This window comes from Lepisosteus platostomus, chromosome 5 (assembly GCF_059453375.1).
Source record: "Lepisosteus platostomus isolate fLepPlt1 chromosome 5, fLepPlt1.hap1, whole genome shotgun sequence".
NCBI classification, from domain to species: domain Eukaryota; kingdom Metazoa; phylum Chordata; class Actinopteri; order Semionotiformes; family Lepisosteidae; genus Lepisosteus; species Lepisosteus platostomus.
In genome coordinates this window covers 9204149-9219801 of record NC_142615.1, presented here as the reverse complement: position 1 = coordinate 9219801, position 15653 = coordinate 9204149, and the positions used below count along the sequence as shown (strand labels likewise).

The 15653-nt window shown below is 43.2% G+C and overlaps 1 non-coding gene across 1 annotated transcript; it reads right to left on the bottom strand.

Annotated features, from left to right (window-relative positions):
• Positions 1-14059: 14059 nt before the first annotated feature.
• On the bottom strand, positions 14060-14142 carry trnal-uaa (transfer RNA leucine (anticodon UAA)). The gene has a single exon. It is a non-coding gene; the product is annotated as a tRNA-Leu (tRNA).
• Between the last annotated feature and the right edge of the window lie 1511 nt (positions 14143-15653).

Here is a 15653-nt window from a genome sequence, read left to right as displayed (position 1 = left end):
AAAATGTGGAGGTACCCGACACACAAAAACACCTTTCGTTATATCGACGTCCTTTCAGATCTTATTTACGCTTATAACCATAGTTACCACACGACTATTAAACGAACCCCGGCTTCTGTTACGCCCGACAACTCCCTTGAGGTGTGGAGAACGGTCTATGACGCGCACTTTAAGAGAAAACCGTCAAAGTTTTCATTTAATGTGGGTGATCGCGTGCGGGTGTCCAAAATAAAGGGAGTGTTTGAGAAGGGATATGAACAGACCTTCACAGATGAAATTTTCATTGTCAAAGAGCGGTCCGCGGCTCTGAGACCCTATTACAAACTGCAGGACTACGCAGGCGACGATATTAAGGGTTCCTTCTATGCCGAAGAGCTACAGAAGATAAACCCGGATGTTGAGAACGTCTACCGCATCCAAACGATTTTAGCAACCAGGGGTCGTGGCAAAAACAAACAGCTTTTGGTAAAGTGGCGTGGCTGGAGCGATAAATTCAATAGTTGGGTGAAGGCTTCTGAGGTCCGAGACATATAGAGGTGGTGAAAAATGAACCCCAATGGTTTCTATGTGACGCTGGCCAGTAATTCATCCTCAAAGATGTTTCCAAAGAACACTAACGCCTGCTTCACAGAGCATCTGGCAAAGGCGATTGACCTGGACGGGGGCTGGGAAGTGGGCCTGGTCGAACTACACTATCCGAATACAGTAAACACTTTTGATGAAGACGAAGTTTTTCTGTTCATCAGCGAGGAGCTCAAGACTATCTGGACCTGTACCTTACCGAGAGGGTACTACGGCAACATCGAGCAGCTCTTGCATGAAATGAAACGGGCTGCTGAAAAATACAAGTTATCGGCTGTAAGTCTTAAATACAACCCCATTAGCCGGTCGGTAAGGATTGTTAGTGATAAACGGTTTGTTATGCAGCTGCGTAATCGCCTAGCGCGGATGTTGGGTTTCAATTCGGGTGTAGCGGGTGTAAAATCACCGCACCCCGTCGATATGACTGGCGGATTTAACACCATGTATATATACACCGATATCATAGAACACCAGTTAGTAGGCGACGTCTACGCACCGCTTTTGCGGTGCCCTTCAGAGGCGTGGATGGTGAATTCGTCACAGTATTGTACGACAAACCCCATTATGTGCCGGTGAGCATCGACCATTTTAACAACATCACTATTGAAATAAAGACGGATCAAAACGAACACGTGTCATTTGCATTTGGAAAGGTCATCGTCAAGCTGCATTTCAGACCTGTGAAAGCGTCAAACATCTAAAAGGATGACGGTCATCAAGAGCTAGGGGATCCTTCTCTGTATACGCACTACTACAAACAACAGGCTGGTTATGGATTACCAGGATTTTCAGGGCTACCAGTTCAGTACGGCGCTGGTATCGGGGGTATTTTCAGAGCGCTATTTAGAAAAGCCGTGCCTTTTCTGAAACGCTGGTTTGAAATAGCTAAGCCGCACATGGCATCGGCAGCTAAAAACATCGCCAAAGACGTGGTCGGCAACGTTACAAGCGCGGTCATGTCTAAGGTGGCTGCACATCAGCAGGAAGGTTCGGGTCTAGCATACATCCGCAGGGGTGTCAGTAGAAAAAGACAGACGTCATCATCCCACCGTCGGGGGCCGCCGAAACCTGATAAAAGAACGGCTAAGCGCAGACAGGCAACTCATAGAAGCTTCAGGTCGACCAAGAAGAGCGTGACACACCGCAATCAACGCGACACGAAACGAGACATATTTTAAACATGGCTTTTGTTCACGGCGGGTCTGCAGAATGCGCCAAGTCGGAGCTGGACATATTTCAATTAGTACCTACCCAAACAAGCGTCGAGAAAAGCTTTTACATAGAAGTTCCACCCCTCACGGCCCTCACGGAAAACGCACCTCTGGAGTTCTACGTCGCAGGCAACGGTGAAGATTATTTAGATTTAAACAACACACTGCTCTATTTGACCTGTAAAATAACGGAAGCAGACGGTCGGGACATTGATGCGGCAGCCCGTGTGAGCCTGGTGAACTACCCCATCGCTGCCATCTTCAGCCAGGTTGACATCACCGTAGGAGACCGATTGATCAGCCAGAGCAACAACTGCTATCCTTACAGAGCCTTTATAGAGTCGGTCCTGAACTACAGTGAAGAGACGCTGAAGACGCAGTATTCAACAGGTCTCTTTTACAAAGACACAGCCGGGGAACACGAGTCCACACTTTTGGATGGTCCCAATCAGGGGTTCCGAAAAAGAGCATCATACACGGCGCAAAGCCGAAAACTGGAGCTCCTGGGTCACATTCACGCTGACCTGTTTTTTCAGGACAAACTACTTCTGAATGGCGTAGACCTGAAAATAAAACTCACGCGAAACAGAGATGCTTTCTGCTTAATGAACAACGCCGGAGAACACAAACTGAGCGTACTCTCTGCATCTTTGTTTGTGAAAAGAGTCAGAGTGTCACCCGGGGTCAGACTGGGACACGCCGAAGCACTCCTGACGGCCAACGCTAAATACCCCATAGACCGCGTACAGATGAAAGTCTTCAGCCTGCCAGCAGGGAGCCGTGTGTGTAACCAAGAAAACCTCTTTCTCGGGCAGTTACCCAAAGTGGTCATTTTGGGGTTTGTGGACAACGCGGCATTCAGCGGCAGTTTTACCCAAAACCCCTTCAATTTTAAACACTACAACGTTAACTTTCTGGCTCTCTTGTTCTGGAACAAATCCCCACTAAACCGCTTCAACCAGACTTCCAGAATGGACATTGCGTCCGTGAATATTTTAATCTGGTGGAAACAGCCGGGAAGCGTCTGAAAGACAAACCAGTTCTGGTGGACCGCGAGGAGTACGCGCGCGGTTACACATTGTTCGCTTTCAACCTCAGCCCCGACGACGAGTGCACAGGACATTATTCACTTATCAAAACGGGTAATCTGAGAGCTGAAATACGCTTCGCGCTCCCGCTACCCACTACAGTTAACATGGTTGTGTACGCGCTGTTCGACAACGTGATAGAGCTGGATATGAGACGTCAAGTCATTTACGACTTCAGCTAAAAAGCACTTGGAGACCACACAACCTGCACATAAAGATGAACACCAAACAGCTGGAAGACATTCTAACCCGAGACCGCTATACCCGAGACAGTTTTCTAGGCGTGTTCCCCAGTGATGCCCTACCGAGCGAGAGACTGGCGCGGCGCCCTCTGAGTTTAATAGTTAATACTCACCCACACGACCGCCCCGGTGAGCACTGGCTGGCTATTTACTTACCCGACGACGAGGGCGCAGAATTTTTCGACTCCTACGGATTTTCACCCCAAGCCTTTTTCTTTCCCAAGAACATTAATGATTTCTTAAACAGAAATGCTAACTCCATATTTTACAATAACAGATAATTGCAAGATTCTTTTGCAGTGACCTGCGGTCTACACTGCGTCTTTTTTCTATACCATAGATGTAAAGGTTTATCTTTTAGAAACATTTTAGAACTTTATTCTACGGATGCAATCCAGAATGACCGCATGGTGGAAATGTTTCTGAAAAACCGACGTCGTGTCGTGAGACGGAGACCCCTGTACCCTTTCAAGCCCTTTGAAAATACGAATGTTCAATTATGCGGGTGTTTACGACAATTTAAAACATGTCATAAATGTTAATCGGTCGTCTAAAATAAAAATGAAATCGAACCATTTCGACGTCTGTGTGGTTATTATTTAAAAAGAACACAAAACATGGATGAAAATCAACACAATATTTTTATTATACATTCGCTGTTACAGCGCTCAAGCTTTTTTTAATACATGTTACAGACAAACCATTTTTAAACATATTGCGCACGCTTTTTAATATACATTTCAAGTCATTTAACACAAACACACAGACCCAGAGAAAAAAATGTTACAAAGACAGCCATGTGGGTCTAGGTATTAATGATCGTCTCCTTTCAGCGGTTATCTTAGAGACCGGGTCGACCGTCGACAACTCTACCGGTTGTTTTAAAGTTTTGGCCGACGCGGCACACCCCGGCGGGGCAGCCTTGAATTTTTCAAGTAGCTCTCGGTTACCAGCGTTGGCTAGCAAGGTGCCCGGCACGTTGATTTCAGCCATAGCCTCCATGAACACATCCCAACCTTTTGGCTTCTTACCGCCAGCAACTGCTTGCTGCTGCGTGAGAGCCCTGACAAGATCAATCATGTGAGAGCCCTCAACGGGTGCCCCCCACAAATTCCCCCTTTTCATTCCAGGCTATTAGTGGTTCATTGCGGGCCATGGTCTTTAACAATATCTCGGCATTTCTCCGGAACCTCTGAGACACGCTGTCCAAAATATACTCAAAGTCAGCCTCGCTCGATGACGGCGGTTGCGCGAACGTACGTGATAGTTCGGTGGGTGCATTTTCCGGTAGTACAACGGTTAATGTCCCCTTTTCGGAAGTCTCCTGGCGTACTAATGTCAAATACCGTTGCAACACCTGGATGTACAATTTCACTTTTTCATATTCGGCCAGATGCGAGTTCTGCAGAATGTCACGCATTTCATCATCCAGGCGACGGGCGGTTATTTTTCTTACATCGCTTTCGAACCCAGACCGCTCTCGGAGTCGATCGAGCTGTTTCTGAGGTACCAGGTACATTTTTTCAGCGTGCTCCATTATCGAAGTTGTAGAAGCCCCGTAATCAGTGGTACTGCAATACTCAACAGGGCCCCGATAAAACCACCGGACTGGTTCACCAAGAGTCTCTTTCTTTTAAGAGAAAGACCCTTTCGACTCAAAGTCTTTATAAGCTTACGCTTTCTCTTCAGGGTCCCAAACTGCTTAGCAGATAACGGTATGTTCCCTTTCAAGGTATTCAAGGCGATTTCAGCTATGGCCTGTACAAGATCATTTGTAGCCCCGCAGAGAATAGCTTTCCGCTGTTTGGGGGTGGCTTTTACCAGAAAATTTAAGAGAGTCAGGTTTCTCCGAACGCGTGAAGACATGACGACGCCCCGAACGTGTTTTTTCGACTGAGTCGGTGGTTGTGAGATCACCGACTTTTAGATTTTTTAAACACATAAGCCGTGGCTACATCTGGGGGGAAAAGACCTGTTCGCAAGCGATAGTCATCTGGGGTGTCGGCATTTAAATCCACCAACAAGTAACCGAAAGGTTTTTTAGTAGCGTCATCGAACGCTTCCAAAAAAAAATTTGGCTTTACCGGGGTACATCTGCCGGGACAGGGTTGTAATCTGTAGTTTATCTCTAGGGTTTTTAAACAGCACCATGTACTTTGTATTTAACGCGATGGTTCTACTTTTCCGGCCTTGACAAAACACATTTTGGACGATATACATGATGCTGAGGTTTCGGTGGTGTACGTATTTGGTAAAAGCTTTTTCTATCTCATTATTTTCACACGCAGACTCCATCAAATCATCCACTATAATCAAATTTACTCTACCCGGCGGCAGTAGCTGGTCGTCGGAAAACGACGTCGGTAGTCCTTCTATAAACTGAATGTATGGAAATTTCACAAGCAACTCGTCGTATAGAGGTTGCCAGCAGCTGTAACACCAGACTATGTTTTCGGGTTTACGAGTCATAACGGTATCACCGCTCTCCAAGAGCTGTTTTATAAAATAACTTTTACCGCAATTCGAGGGTCCGGACAAAATGCACGAAAAAGGGTGTTTTAACCTGACATCCATCGTGTTAATATCCGTAGGGCAACGATGTCAAATTTTCTTGCAGCACCCGCTTGTCGTACACCACCTTCTGGGTTTTCTTTAAGGTCCGGGTCTCAATGCGCCAATCCTTTTTAACACGCACGATCATCGGCTGTTGAATAGAAATGTGTTTAAATTCCCGGCACTCTGCATAAGGGTTAACGCCATAGTCAAAAACCAAGTCCCGCAGACTCTCAAAGTTAACTTTTTCACAATTGTTCACATTGAGCGTAATGCCTTTTACCTTTAAACAGGCTTTCCCTCCAGACAGTTTGTACCCGTACGACTTGGGTCCTGTTGATACAAACTCGGTGATGTGTTGACCAGCATCGATTTTGCTGGTCAGCTCACCCAAGTAGTCACCCAGTTCCGGATTCCACTCACCTTCCCGGCTCACAAAGATAACTGAATCTGTGTCGTGGTACAGACAGCGGCCTTGCAAAGCATTTAGCAGATTGTATAACTCCAAGCGGGCATAGGCGGTTGTAAAGCTAGTGATGAAAATGTTAGTGTTTGAATGGCCCGTATAGTGGTGTTTAGTGTGTTTCCACGTAACAAAGGCTGTGTTTTCATCGATAAACTCGCAGGCTGACACCTCATGATATGGCGTAAATAAGTACCTGAACAATTCATCGGGGTTTCTCACAATGGTGGTCTGTGGTAAATTGTCTCTTTGTCCATACTTGCCCCACAAACTGTTCAAGGCAATTTTTGAAAGCTGTCTTTTGGCCGGATTCTTTTTAATGTTGCCAGGGTCCAGCCGGACACCCTCTTTTTCATAATATTCGCGGATATATTTCTGTTGTTTCTCGACATCTGTACACCACTCTGGAAACCCCGAAGCTTCCTGTTTCCCTTTCAGATGCAGTTTGATGTAGTCGGTAAAAAGATCGTGTGAGGACTTTTCGAAATGCCAAATTTTGTAATTTTTACCCACTCTATACCCCAGATCTAAGGCCATATGTAATTCCGGGGTGCACCAGACACCAGTCAAGGCACGATCTTCATCACTGTGCTCGCAGGGAGTGGTCTGTTTTGTTTCAGCACATGTACGACACAGTGTGAAAAACAGTTTTTTGTCAATTTTGGTTGGAAGAACTGGAAAGTACAAACGTCTGGGTGGGTAAACTTTCACCTTCGCTAAACCGAAATACCGTTTTAAATCTCCAAAGTTGTTATAAATTATTCAGGGGTGCCCCATTGGGTTTTTGTTAGTTTTGTTCACAAATGGGTACAGACTGGTGAAATCAGAGTAATGAATTTTTTCACCTGGTTGTGCGATGTAATGCAAACAAATAGCATTTGTTCTCCCCCCAAAAAGCGAATCGCTCGGTTGCAGAGGCTCTGGTAAGTCTCCATTTTCAACAAGCATGTCTCTGAACTCGTGTTCCCACAAAACACGCATGTTAAAACCTCTCATTTTGAAAAAATTAATTTTCACCACCATCTTTCTGTACAACCAACTAAAAGTAGTGTTTGTCAGCGGATTAAAACCATTTTCACAATAACAAACGCTACAACCGTGAAAAAGCAACCGTTGAACTCAAAGGCTATCTGCACTCCGTCAATTACAGCATAACCATCCAGAAAATATGGGCCAACCTTGAACTCACCAGCCGTGGTTAAGGCGTGTTGGATTTTAACGGGCTCTGTGTGTTCGATATACATAAGCCACTGAATGCTGGGTGTAGAAATTGTTTTTGCTGGTGGTGGTAATTGTCATGGGGTAGCAACGCTATCGTCTCTTCCTGTAAAAACATAAGTCTGAACATGGCCATGCAGACACTAGCGATGGTCACAAACTGACAGGGGTCGATGCACACAATGCAGGCTGCCCCTGAATCAGTCACGCGTGTCTGTCTGGTCATAGTCATGACCTTGTCCCGGAACCTGACACAGCCTTCTCTTAGAACTGCCACATCGATCTGGCAGTAGCGTTTCAGCTCTCTCTGTAAGATAAACACACTTCCCTTGCATTCTTCATACCAAACCAAAAATTCGGCTTTCTCGCTCGGCAGCATGTAGTTAATGCCGTAAAGTTCTGGCGGCGGCATCAGGCCGACATAATTTTGGTTTTCTGAAGAGTTCATCAAGTATGGAAAATGACCCTTACACCCGGGGAACCCCATGGCGGCCGGCAGTTTGCTTAATTTCATAGGCAGAAAGTTTAAAGAATCGATAAATCTGATGTTCAGAGCTTTTACGGTCATACACATTATCTTTCCACCCTGATTAATTAGTTCAACGTCCATCTTTTCAGCTAACAACTGTCTGATCACTAGGTAATTGTCATATCCCTTGCCATTGTGCGATATTAACGTATGGTTTTTGAAACGTCTATCGATAAATTTACACAAAAAATCCTTTAGACAAGTTTCACTATAAAATTCCCAGCTTTGTTTATTGTTAATATGAAGGGCGTGGACGTAATTTGGTATGTGTGTCCCTGTTTCTTGCATGCATTCAAAGTCGAAAAAAATGTACTTGTTTGAAATTTTGGGGTTGTCCAAAGGCAGTATGTAGCACAAATGTGTGTCAGGGGTGTCGATCACGTTGTTACAACGCGAGCACAGTTTCTCTTTACATTTGTGACTTGCGAGGTTACTCACACTGTTCTTGGTGAAAATGTGCTGCGGTGTCTGTGTTTGATTCAGACCGCTAAGAATATTATCAAGCAAAATGTTTTTTATTAACGCTATAAGAAAATGTATCTGTTCTTTATAGCGACGTGTTCACAAACCAAGCTTAACCTTTTGAGGTTTTATTTTTTCGCGATGCGATGTTAAGAACATTTTTCCGTGAAATACATGTGGTGCTTGTAAATTAGAAAACTTTACATGAATATAAAATGTAAACTTTCCCTGGGGTCAATTTTAGCCCCCCTCCCCCACTCTGCATTCCAAAGCCTTTAACTAAACGCCACACCGCTCGTCTCCAAAACAACTCAAATTATCTCTAATGCGTGATTTTAAAACTTTAAGACCAATCCGTTTAAGTATAAAGAACAACACCCCATCATTTGTTGCCTGTTAATACCTTAAAGATTTTTATGCTTGCGATGTGTGGAAATTTATCTCAAACTTTCGAAAAAGCTGTTGCGAATGTTTTATTAAAAATCTTATTACATTATTTTAAAAACTTTAAGACCAACCCCGCGTGTTTAAAATTTCTTTTCTGGGCAAACACATCATTTGTTTGCGTTGTGTGTTAATACTTTTAAAGTTTAAAACTTATAAACTGATATGTGAATACTTTTCACTCTCGATAAAACAATGGGGGGGGGGGGGTCTTTTTAAAGCATCACAACCAATTGAAAAATGTCTTGTGTTATGTAGGCTTGGTAACACCATTAGCGCATATTCTCAAACGCGCCGGCCTGACAGGGTCGCAGCGCGTCCCTGGAGCTGTCAGACACCACCCCTTGTTGGGAACTGCGAAGATGGCTTCTTTGTGTGGAGAAACATCGGGGTCCGCTACTCTACAAAGTGAAGAGGTAGGTGGCTAAAATATTTTTTCTGATCGTGGAATTGTTGTATCGGTGCTTAGCGTATGTCATTTTAATACTTGGTCTTCTTTTTAGCAAAACCAGACCCCACCCTCTGCACCCTGTGACAACGGCGGGGATGTGAGTTCAGCTGGGGTACCAGAAGAACTGCTGGGTGCTAGCGATGATACCACGCTACAAATGGTAAATATTAATGAAAAACCTTAGCTCAAAAGTGCGTTAAATGCTCGATATTTTAGGTACAAAGCATGTCTATTTTGTTAAGCCTTCCTTTTCTTTTTCCTTTAATAGAATAAAGAGGATGTGGATGGGTCAATCTTCAGCCTACTGGCACAACTGAATGTTTCGTGTCTATGTGTTTGGCCAAATGTTAATAAAGCTGATGCCCATGTCCCTAATGAGCCCGATGTTATGCCCCAGATTGTGAAAGCAGTAGTTTATTGCATCTTCAAACACTGTTTAAAGGGGGTCCTGGTTGATGACTGCTCGGCCTGTTTGATTGACCATCCCGGGCAGCAAGGTCACACATGCCTGTCTGTCGGCTACACAGATGGGTTTGAAGATGTGACGTTTGCTGCTTTAGAAATTTATAAGTCTCTCAGTTTAGCCTGAAATTTATCGGCTGTTCTGTACACTGCCAGGTGTCTGGGTTCGTACACCATTACAAATGACACTGAGCGGGGCATAAAACAGTTGCTGAAAAATATAATTGAGGACCGCTCCCCATTCGAGCATGTACACACCATACTTAAACAGCTGGATGAAAAATTAGTAGACGTGACTTTTGATGCGTTGCAAAAGAAACACTATTCTTATTTTTACAGACGCAAAAAAAAAGATCTATGTAAAATGTGAATACAGATTTCACTCTGTTTTACAGACCCGGGTGTGCCATCGTCCGAAGAATGAAGTATTTCTAATGTATACGTCTGAATTCTTACTAAGAGTGCTTTACACACTTCTCTCTACAAAGCTTGATATGCAAAACAGAGTCGAATGCTAATGTCCTTAAATTTGTTGAAGAGATAGATGTGTATGTCAAGAACTTGAGTGAAATTATTGCAGATCTGATGTTTTCAGATCAGAAATGGAAGCCTGGGGTGTTCTACAGTGTGTATTCCAAAATACAGCGTGTTTTGCACAGAACCTGTGGTAACACCATCCCGCTGTCTACGCAGGCAAACTTTTTTGCTCTGCTAGATCGGATCGCCCAGTGTGGTTAGCATGGCTTTAGACATGGGGAGCGGAAGGGGGTTATGAATGCTTTTTCAGATGCCTCAAAGTTTCTCAGCAATGTTGGGGTGGTGGTTACGTGTACCGAACTAATTTTCCGCACCAACACTTAATTGTTGAATGCAAACAGGGGCCGGTAACGCGTGTGTGCTACGTTGTTTCAGTGTTTGAAGCACGCACTGTTGAAATAAAGCGGTTCACATTTCACATACTTGCAAACTGGAGTCTGTAACTTGTGTGAAAAGTGCTGCTGCGCTGTTTCTGTGTTTGAAAACCCCCCGTTGAAATAAAGCAGTTCACATTTCACATGGTGTTTGTCCTGTGCGTTCTTTCCGTGAGACTTTACGCTGTGTGTGTGTGTGTGTGTGTGTTTACACCCCTGATGCTTTTGAGACACAGCTTATGCAGCGTATAAGCAGCCTGGCCAGACAACCACTCGGCCACCCGGCCGCGGCTGGCGCTGCTCACACCCGGGGATCTCGCGGCCCTCACCAGACTCCCAGACACGAAAACTACCCGATTTCCTAGGGTTATAATAGAGCGCACTCAACCCCGCGGCAGACATGGTCCCCTTCCAAACCAATACACACTTTCACACACAAGCGAGGGATGCGCCGCCTTGGGGCTTTGGGACCCTAAGGCTCCGGACCGACCGGCCAGGGGGAGGCGGGAGTTCCGACCCTTAACGACACACCATTGGCTCCTGAGGGGGCGGGACATGCACAAATAACAACACGCCATTGGCTGGCAAGGGGGCGGGACAGCCAAACACCGCTGACGCCCATTGGCTGGAAAAGGGGGGCGTGGTACCTGTCAAAAGTTTGACGAAAGGTGTCGCTTTATACTACTCGTAACAATGCTTGTCAAATTCTCAAACAAATCTGCGTTGTATTTCTAATCTCTTTTAGCAGAGGACGCAACAAGAGTATAAATGATATCTCCCGCCAGCCATTCAAAGATACTTTTCCATGGGTAAATATGGATTTCTGGGGAGTTGCGGTGTTGATCACTATTGGACTTCCCCGGTCTCAAGTGTTGTTGTTGGACACGGGCAAAAGACTCGCATTTTCTGCAAATATAAAGAGGGTTAAGGTTTCAGCTTTAGCGGAGACAGTGTTTACATTGACAATAATAAGAAGATTGTCCCTGGGTGGGTTTGAACCACCAACCTTTCAGTTAACAACCAAACGTGCTCACCGATTGCGCCACAGAGACTGATGAGAGAGGCTTTTCTCCATTCGCACCTTTCTGGTCAAAAATTAAACATTGCTCTGATAGGCAAAAATTAAATTTCATTTTTCACAAGCTGTATGAATTTCTTGAAAAACAAGTTGTTGCAGAAAGGAAATGCATTCATGCATTAAACTAAATCAAGCCCTATGCGGTTGTCCAAGATGGTTGTTTCTGCACAGAAAGACAGGAAGAAAGGCACAGCTGGGATGTGGAGCCAGGATCCCCAGTTAACGAGACAGATACTTAAACCGATTCAGCTACAGTGCCGGCAGAATTCTCCTCTTTTACAGCCGCTTGGACACACCGCTCTGAGCCATTTGCATTCACTAAGCCCTGAGTCTGACGGCTGAGCAAGCTGTCTCCTTTACACGGAACAGGAGCCCTGACCGTAAAAGAAACGAAGAGAAATGGCTTTTATTGGGCACTTTTCATGTCCAATGCGCTTGACATCTCCCAAGGGCAACAGAGTTCATTTACGACACTTTTTCTTTCTTTCTTCTTTCTGTACTCTTTGATGAAACAAAATTCTTATAGGCTTCAGTTTGGAAAAGTGCGCTCTTTAGAAGTTACCGAAACCGCTAATGGTTACATAACACTTAATGAAAAAGCAACGTTCGGGTTTGAAAAAGAATATTACTTGCTATGAATACAAACACTGTTACAGGAGGCGTGTTAGGGATATTTTAGCTTAGATCATCAATTCATCTTACATTTCTTCTCCATCTATATCAACAGCGTAATCGCTACTGAGCACTAAAGGCAGGTCCTGGCAATACAATCTTCTTTAGAAAACATTTTTAAAACTATTTCCACTACCATCCGTAAAGTAAAAGATTCCGATTGCACGCAACTAATAAATTATCTTTTCCAGGGACGTTGTAGCTAGATGCAAATTACAATTGAAAATATAGCAGCTTTAACATTTTCTTTCAAATCCACAGGACGATCAGCATGAGCCATCAAAGAGCCTGTAACGGCAAAAAGGTTAAAAGTGCACAAGTGATCTGTCTTTGGTCAAAGGAATTGCTGGAGCAGTAGGACGCAGAGCAATATCTAGCAGCTGTAGATGATGTTCGGGGAAGAGATAATTCTGTTTTCAGCACAGGGAGTGAGAATGAGCTCAGTCCGGCTCCCAGCAGAATCCATTCTGGTTTGGTTACTGTCAGACTGTGTGTCTGAGGCTCTTTGGATCGCAACGTGAAAAAAAAAGAACAAAAAACATTTGCTCACATCTTGTGATTTCCACGAGAGGAAGAGAAGATATCACTTTAAAAAAAATCAGAACTGAAGATTTGGATCCGGGACCTCATACTTGTCAAATGATTAAAATAATAATTATGAAAATATCAGGTTGTGTTTCTGCAACATATCCTGCACAGTATGCCATTTTTTTCTAAAAATACAGTAGATTGTACTTAATAAAAATGTACAATTCACCACTGGTATAAACAGATGTGTGCTGTGTTTGCCTTTGTAAGCATTTGTTAAAAAAATAAGTTCACAATATGATAAAAAACACAAAAAGCACAAACGTAATAATATAATGATACAAAATCAATACTAAATCATAAAGCCAATTAAGTACCTATCCTTTGAAAACAGTGACATTTGTATCTACTTTTGAATTACAAATCAGACAGCGTAGTCCCTTAATTCAAAGATAAGATATTTGCCAAAACAAGACAACCAGATGTTAGCTGAATTCGGAACAAGAGCCTCTGCTTCATTGTTTATTGAGCTTTTGATCAACGTCTGAGTGAAAAAGATTTGCTATTTTAACTATTTGATTAAAGTTCACAAAAGCACCTTTCTTCAAGCTGGAGTCGAAACAGCGACTTAAGGATTCCAAACTGTTTCTAATACAATCAGCCACGCTACCAACTGAGCTATCGAAGGGATTTAAAGTGCTCTTCTCTGGCACATATTGCCCAATGTAGTGAAATATTCCGGGTACTTAAATTCCAGTTCGACATCAAGTTTCCAACTCGTTTCCTTAGTCTTGTTTACCTTGAATTTAAGCCACAAACCAGGATTCTACTGTATAATCTTCCGGGGATGTTACAAAATGTTTGATGGGGCATCCATCATTATAGGTGGAAATCCACTCCTTTTTTTTTCTCGAGGCATCATATTAAACATTTCATTTGGATCGAGAAGAGGATCACCATGAGAGACAGAACAAACTGTTTGATTCCGTCTTTATTGGGAACTGAATCACAGCTAATGCATGTAAAGCCTTCAGTATGCGATAGTGAGAGCTCAGTTATGCCAGGGAGTGGGAGTGAAGAGAACTGAACTGAAATTTATTAAATTCATATTTAAATAGAGTGTAAATCATCAAAGTGTTCTGTCACTTAAAACTTATTACAACACTACCAGGAGTGGGGATTGAACCCACGTGGACATTTGTCCATTGGATCTTAAGTCCAACGCCTTAACCACTCGGCCATCCTGGTCTACAGCAATATGCTCTTCAGTTGTTTAACATTTAAATATGATTCAACAATTAAAAAAAATTAAACCACGAAACCTCTTAGAGTTGCGAGAATACTTCCTTTGTGTATAAAATACATTGTGAATGCTTTCTCAGCCTTTACTTTTTCGTTTTTATGACATTTTTTTGACCGAGCACGAATATTCTTTTGTCCATATCTTCCCAAAGGAAGCACAGAACGCCGTCAAACCAAATGCATTTTAAAGACCAAGACTTGTGGATATTTCCACAGCATCTACATCAAACTATCAGTGGGCTAATTATCTTTTTTTAAACCTCCGGTTTTTCATCGATGCATAATTACGCACTTACTGGAACCTGGAGGACTGCTGTGTACAGACGTTCACAACGCAAGAAATACTGTTCAATACGGCTTCGTGCGAATAAGCCGTATATGACCATAGGAAGCAGAACAGTGCAGTCTCCAATTACCCAGACTGTAAGCACAGGAATAAAGCTTTGTTTGATTTCTGAAACCCTTCCTTTACGCCCTGTTTTCATTCAGGTAAGGGTCAACTATATTGACAATACTACTGACAGCAGGAAGATTAAAATATTCTTTACTCAGCAGCTCATTAAAAACAGCTCCCATGATGTTCAAACCGATATTTTACACAGAACACTGACACAGCTTTGCGTTCTGAATCTCTTTTTCTCGTGCTTTTATTTAATATGGCACAATGCACTGGGATAGGGATATTCTGTTCACAAACCAATAGCATTTAAATCACAGCACCCACAATGCTGCAAGTAAGTGTTTTGCACACTAAGCAGGTCTTCTGACTTTTTCCAGCTTTGTTTTGGGTTGTGGAACCTTTATTTTTTATGATTTTCTGAAGATAACACTACAGGTATACACTGGGATAGGTGGGTCTTTTTCATGGCTCAATAGTAATTCAAATACAACAGCCACACTGCTGAAACCATATGTTTTACACACCAGACAGGGCCCCTAACCTCATACAACCTTGCTGTGGCTGTGGCCTCTTTCTTTATTTTTTTATGATTTTCTGAAAGTAACACTACAGGTAATACACTGGGACAGGTGGGTCTTCTTCATGGCTCAATAGTGTAGTGGTTTGATGGGTTTACTGAGACAATTATTAATTGTAACAGTAATCACGAGGTTGTTCGTTGTAGCTTTTAGAAAATAAATCGTCAGAACAACTAACAACGCACACACACGGGTTCAATACACGAGATACATTTATTAATATAAATTGTGCACCAAAGATATACTAGTCTGCCTGGATACGAGTGGCAGACCTTGCTGTGAGGGTTATCAATATACAAGGTATATAATCTCGAAGAGATGCAAACACAAAGAGATACACAACAGAGAATATATGTCAATATATATCGTTCGGTTACCAAATCGCTAACCAGTGTTATTACCCACTGTTACTCTAAACTCGGAAGTAAATACATTACTCATGAATTAAATTGATAACAACTTGTGTTGAGGTACAATTG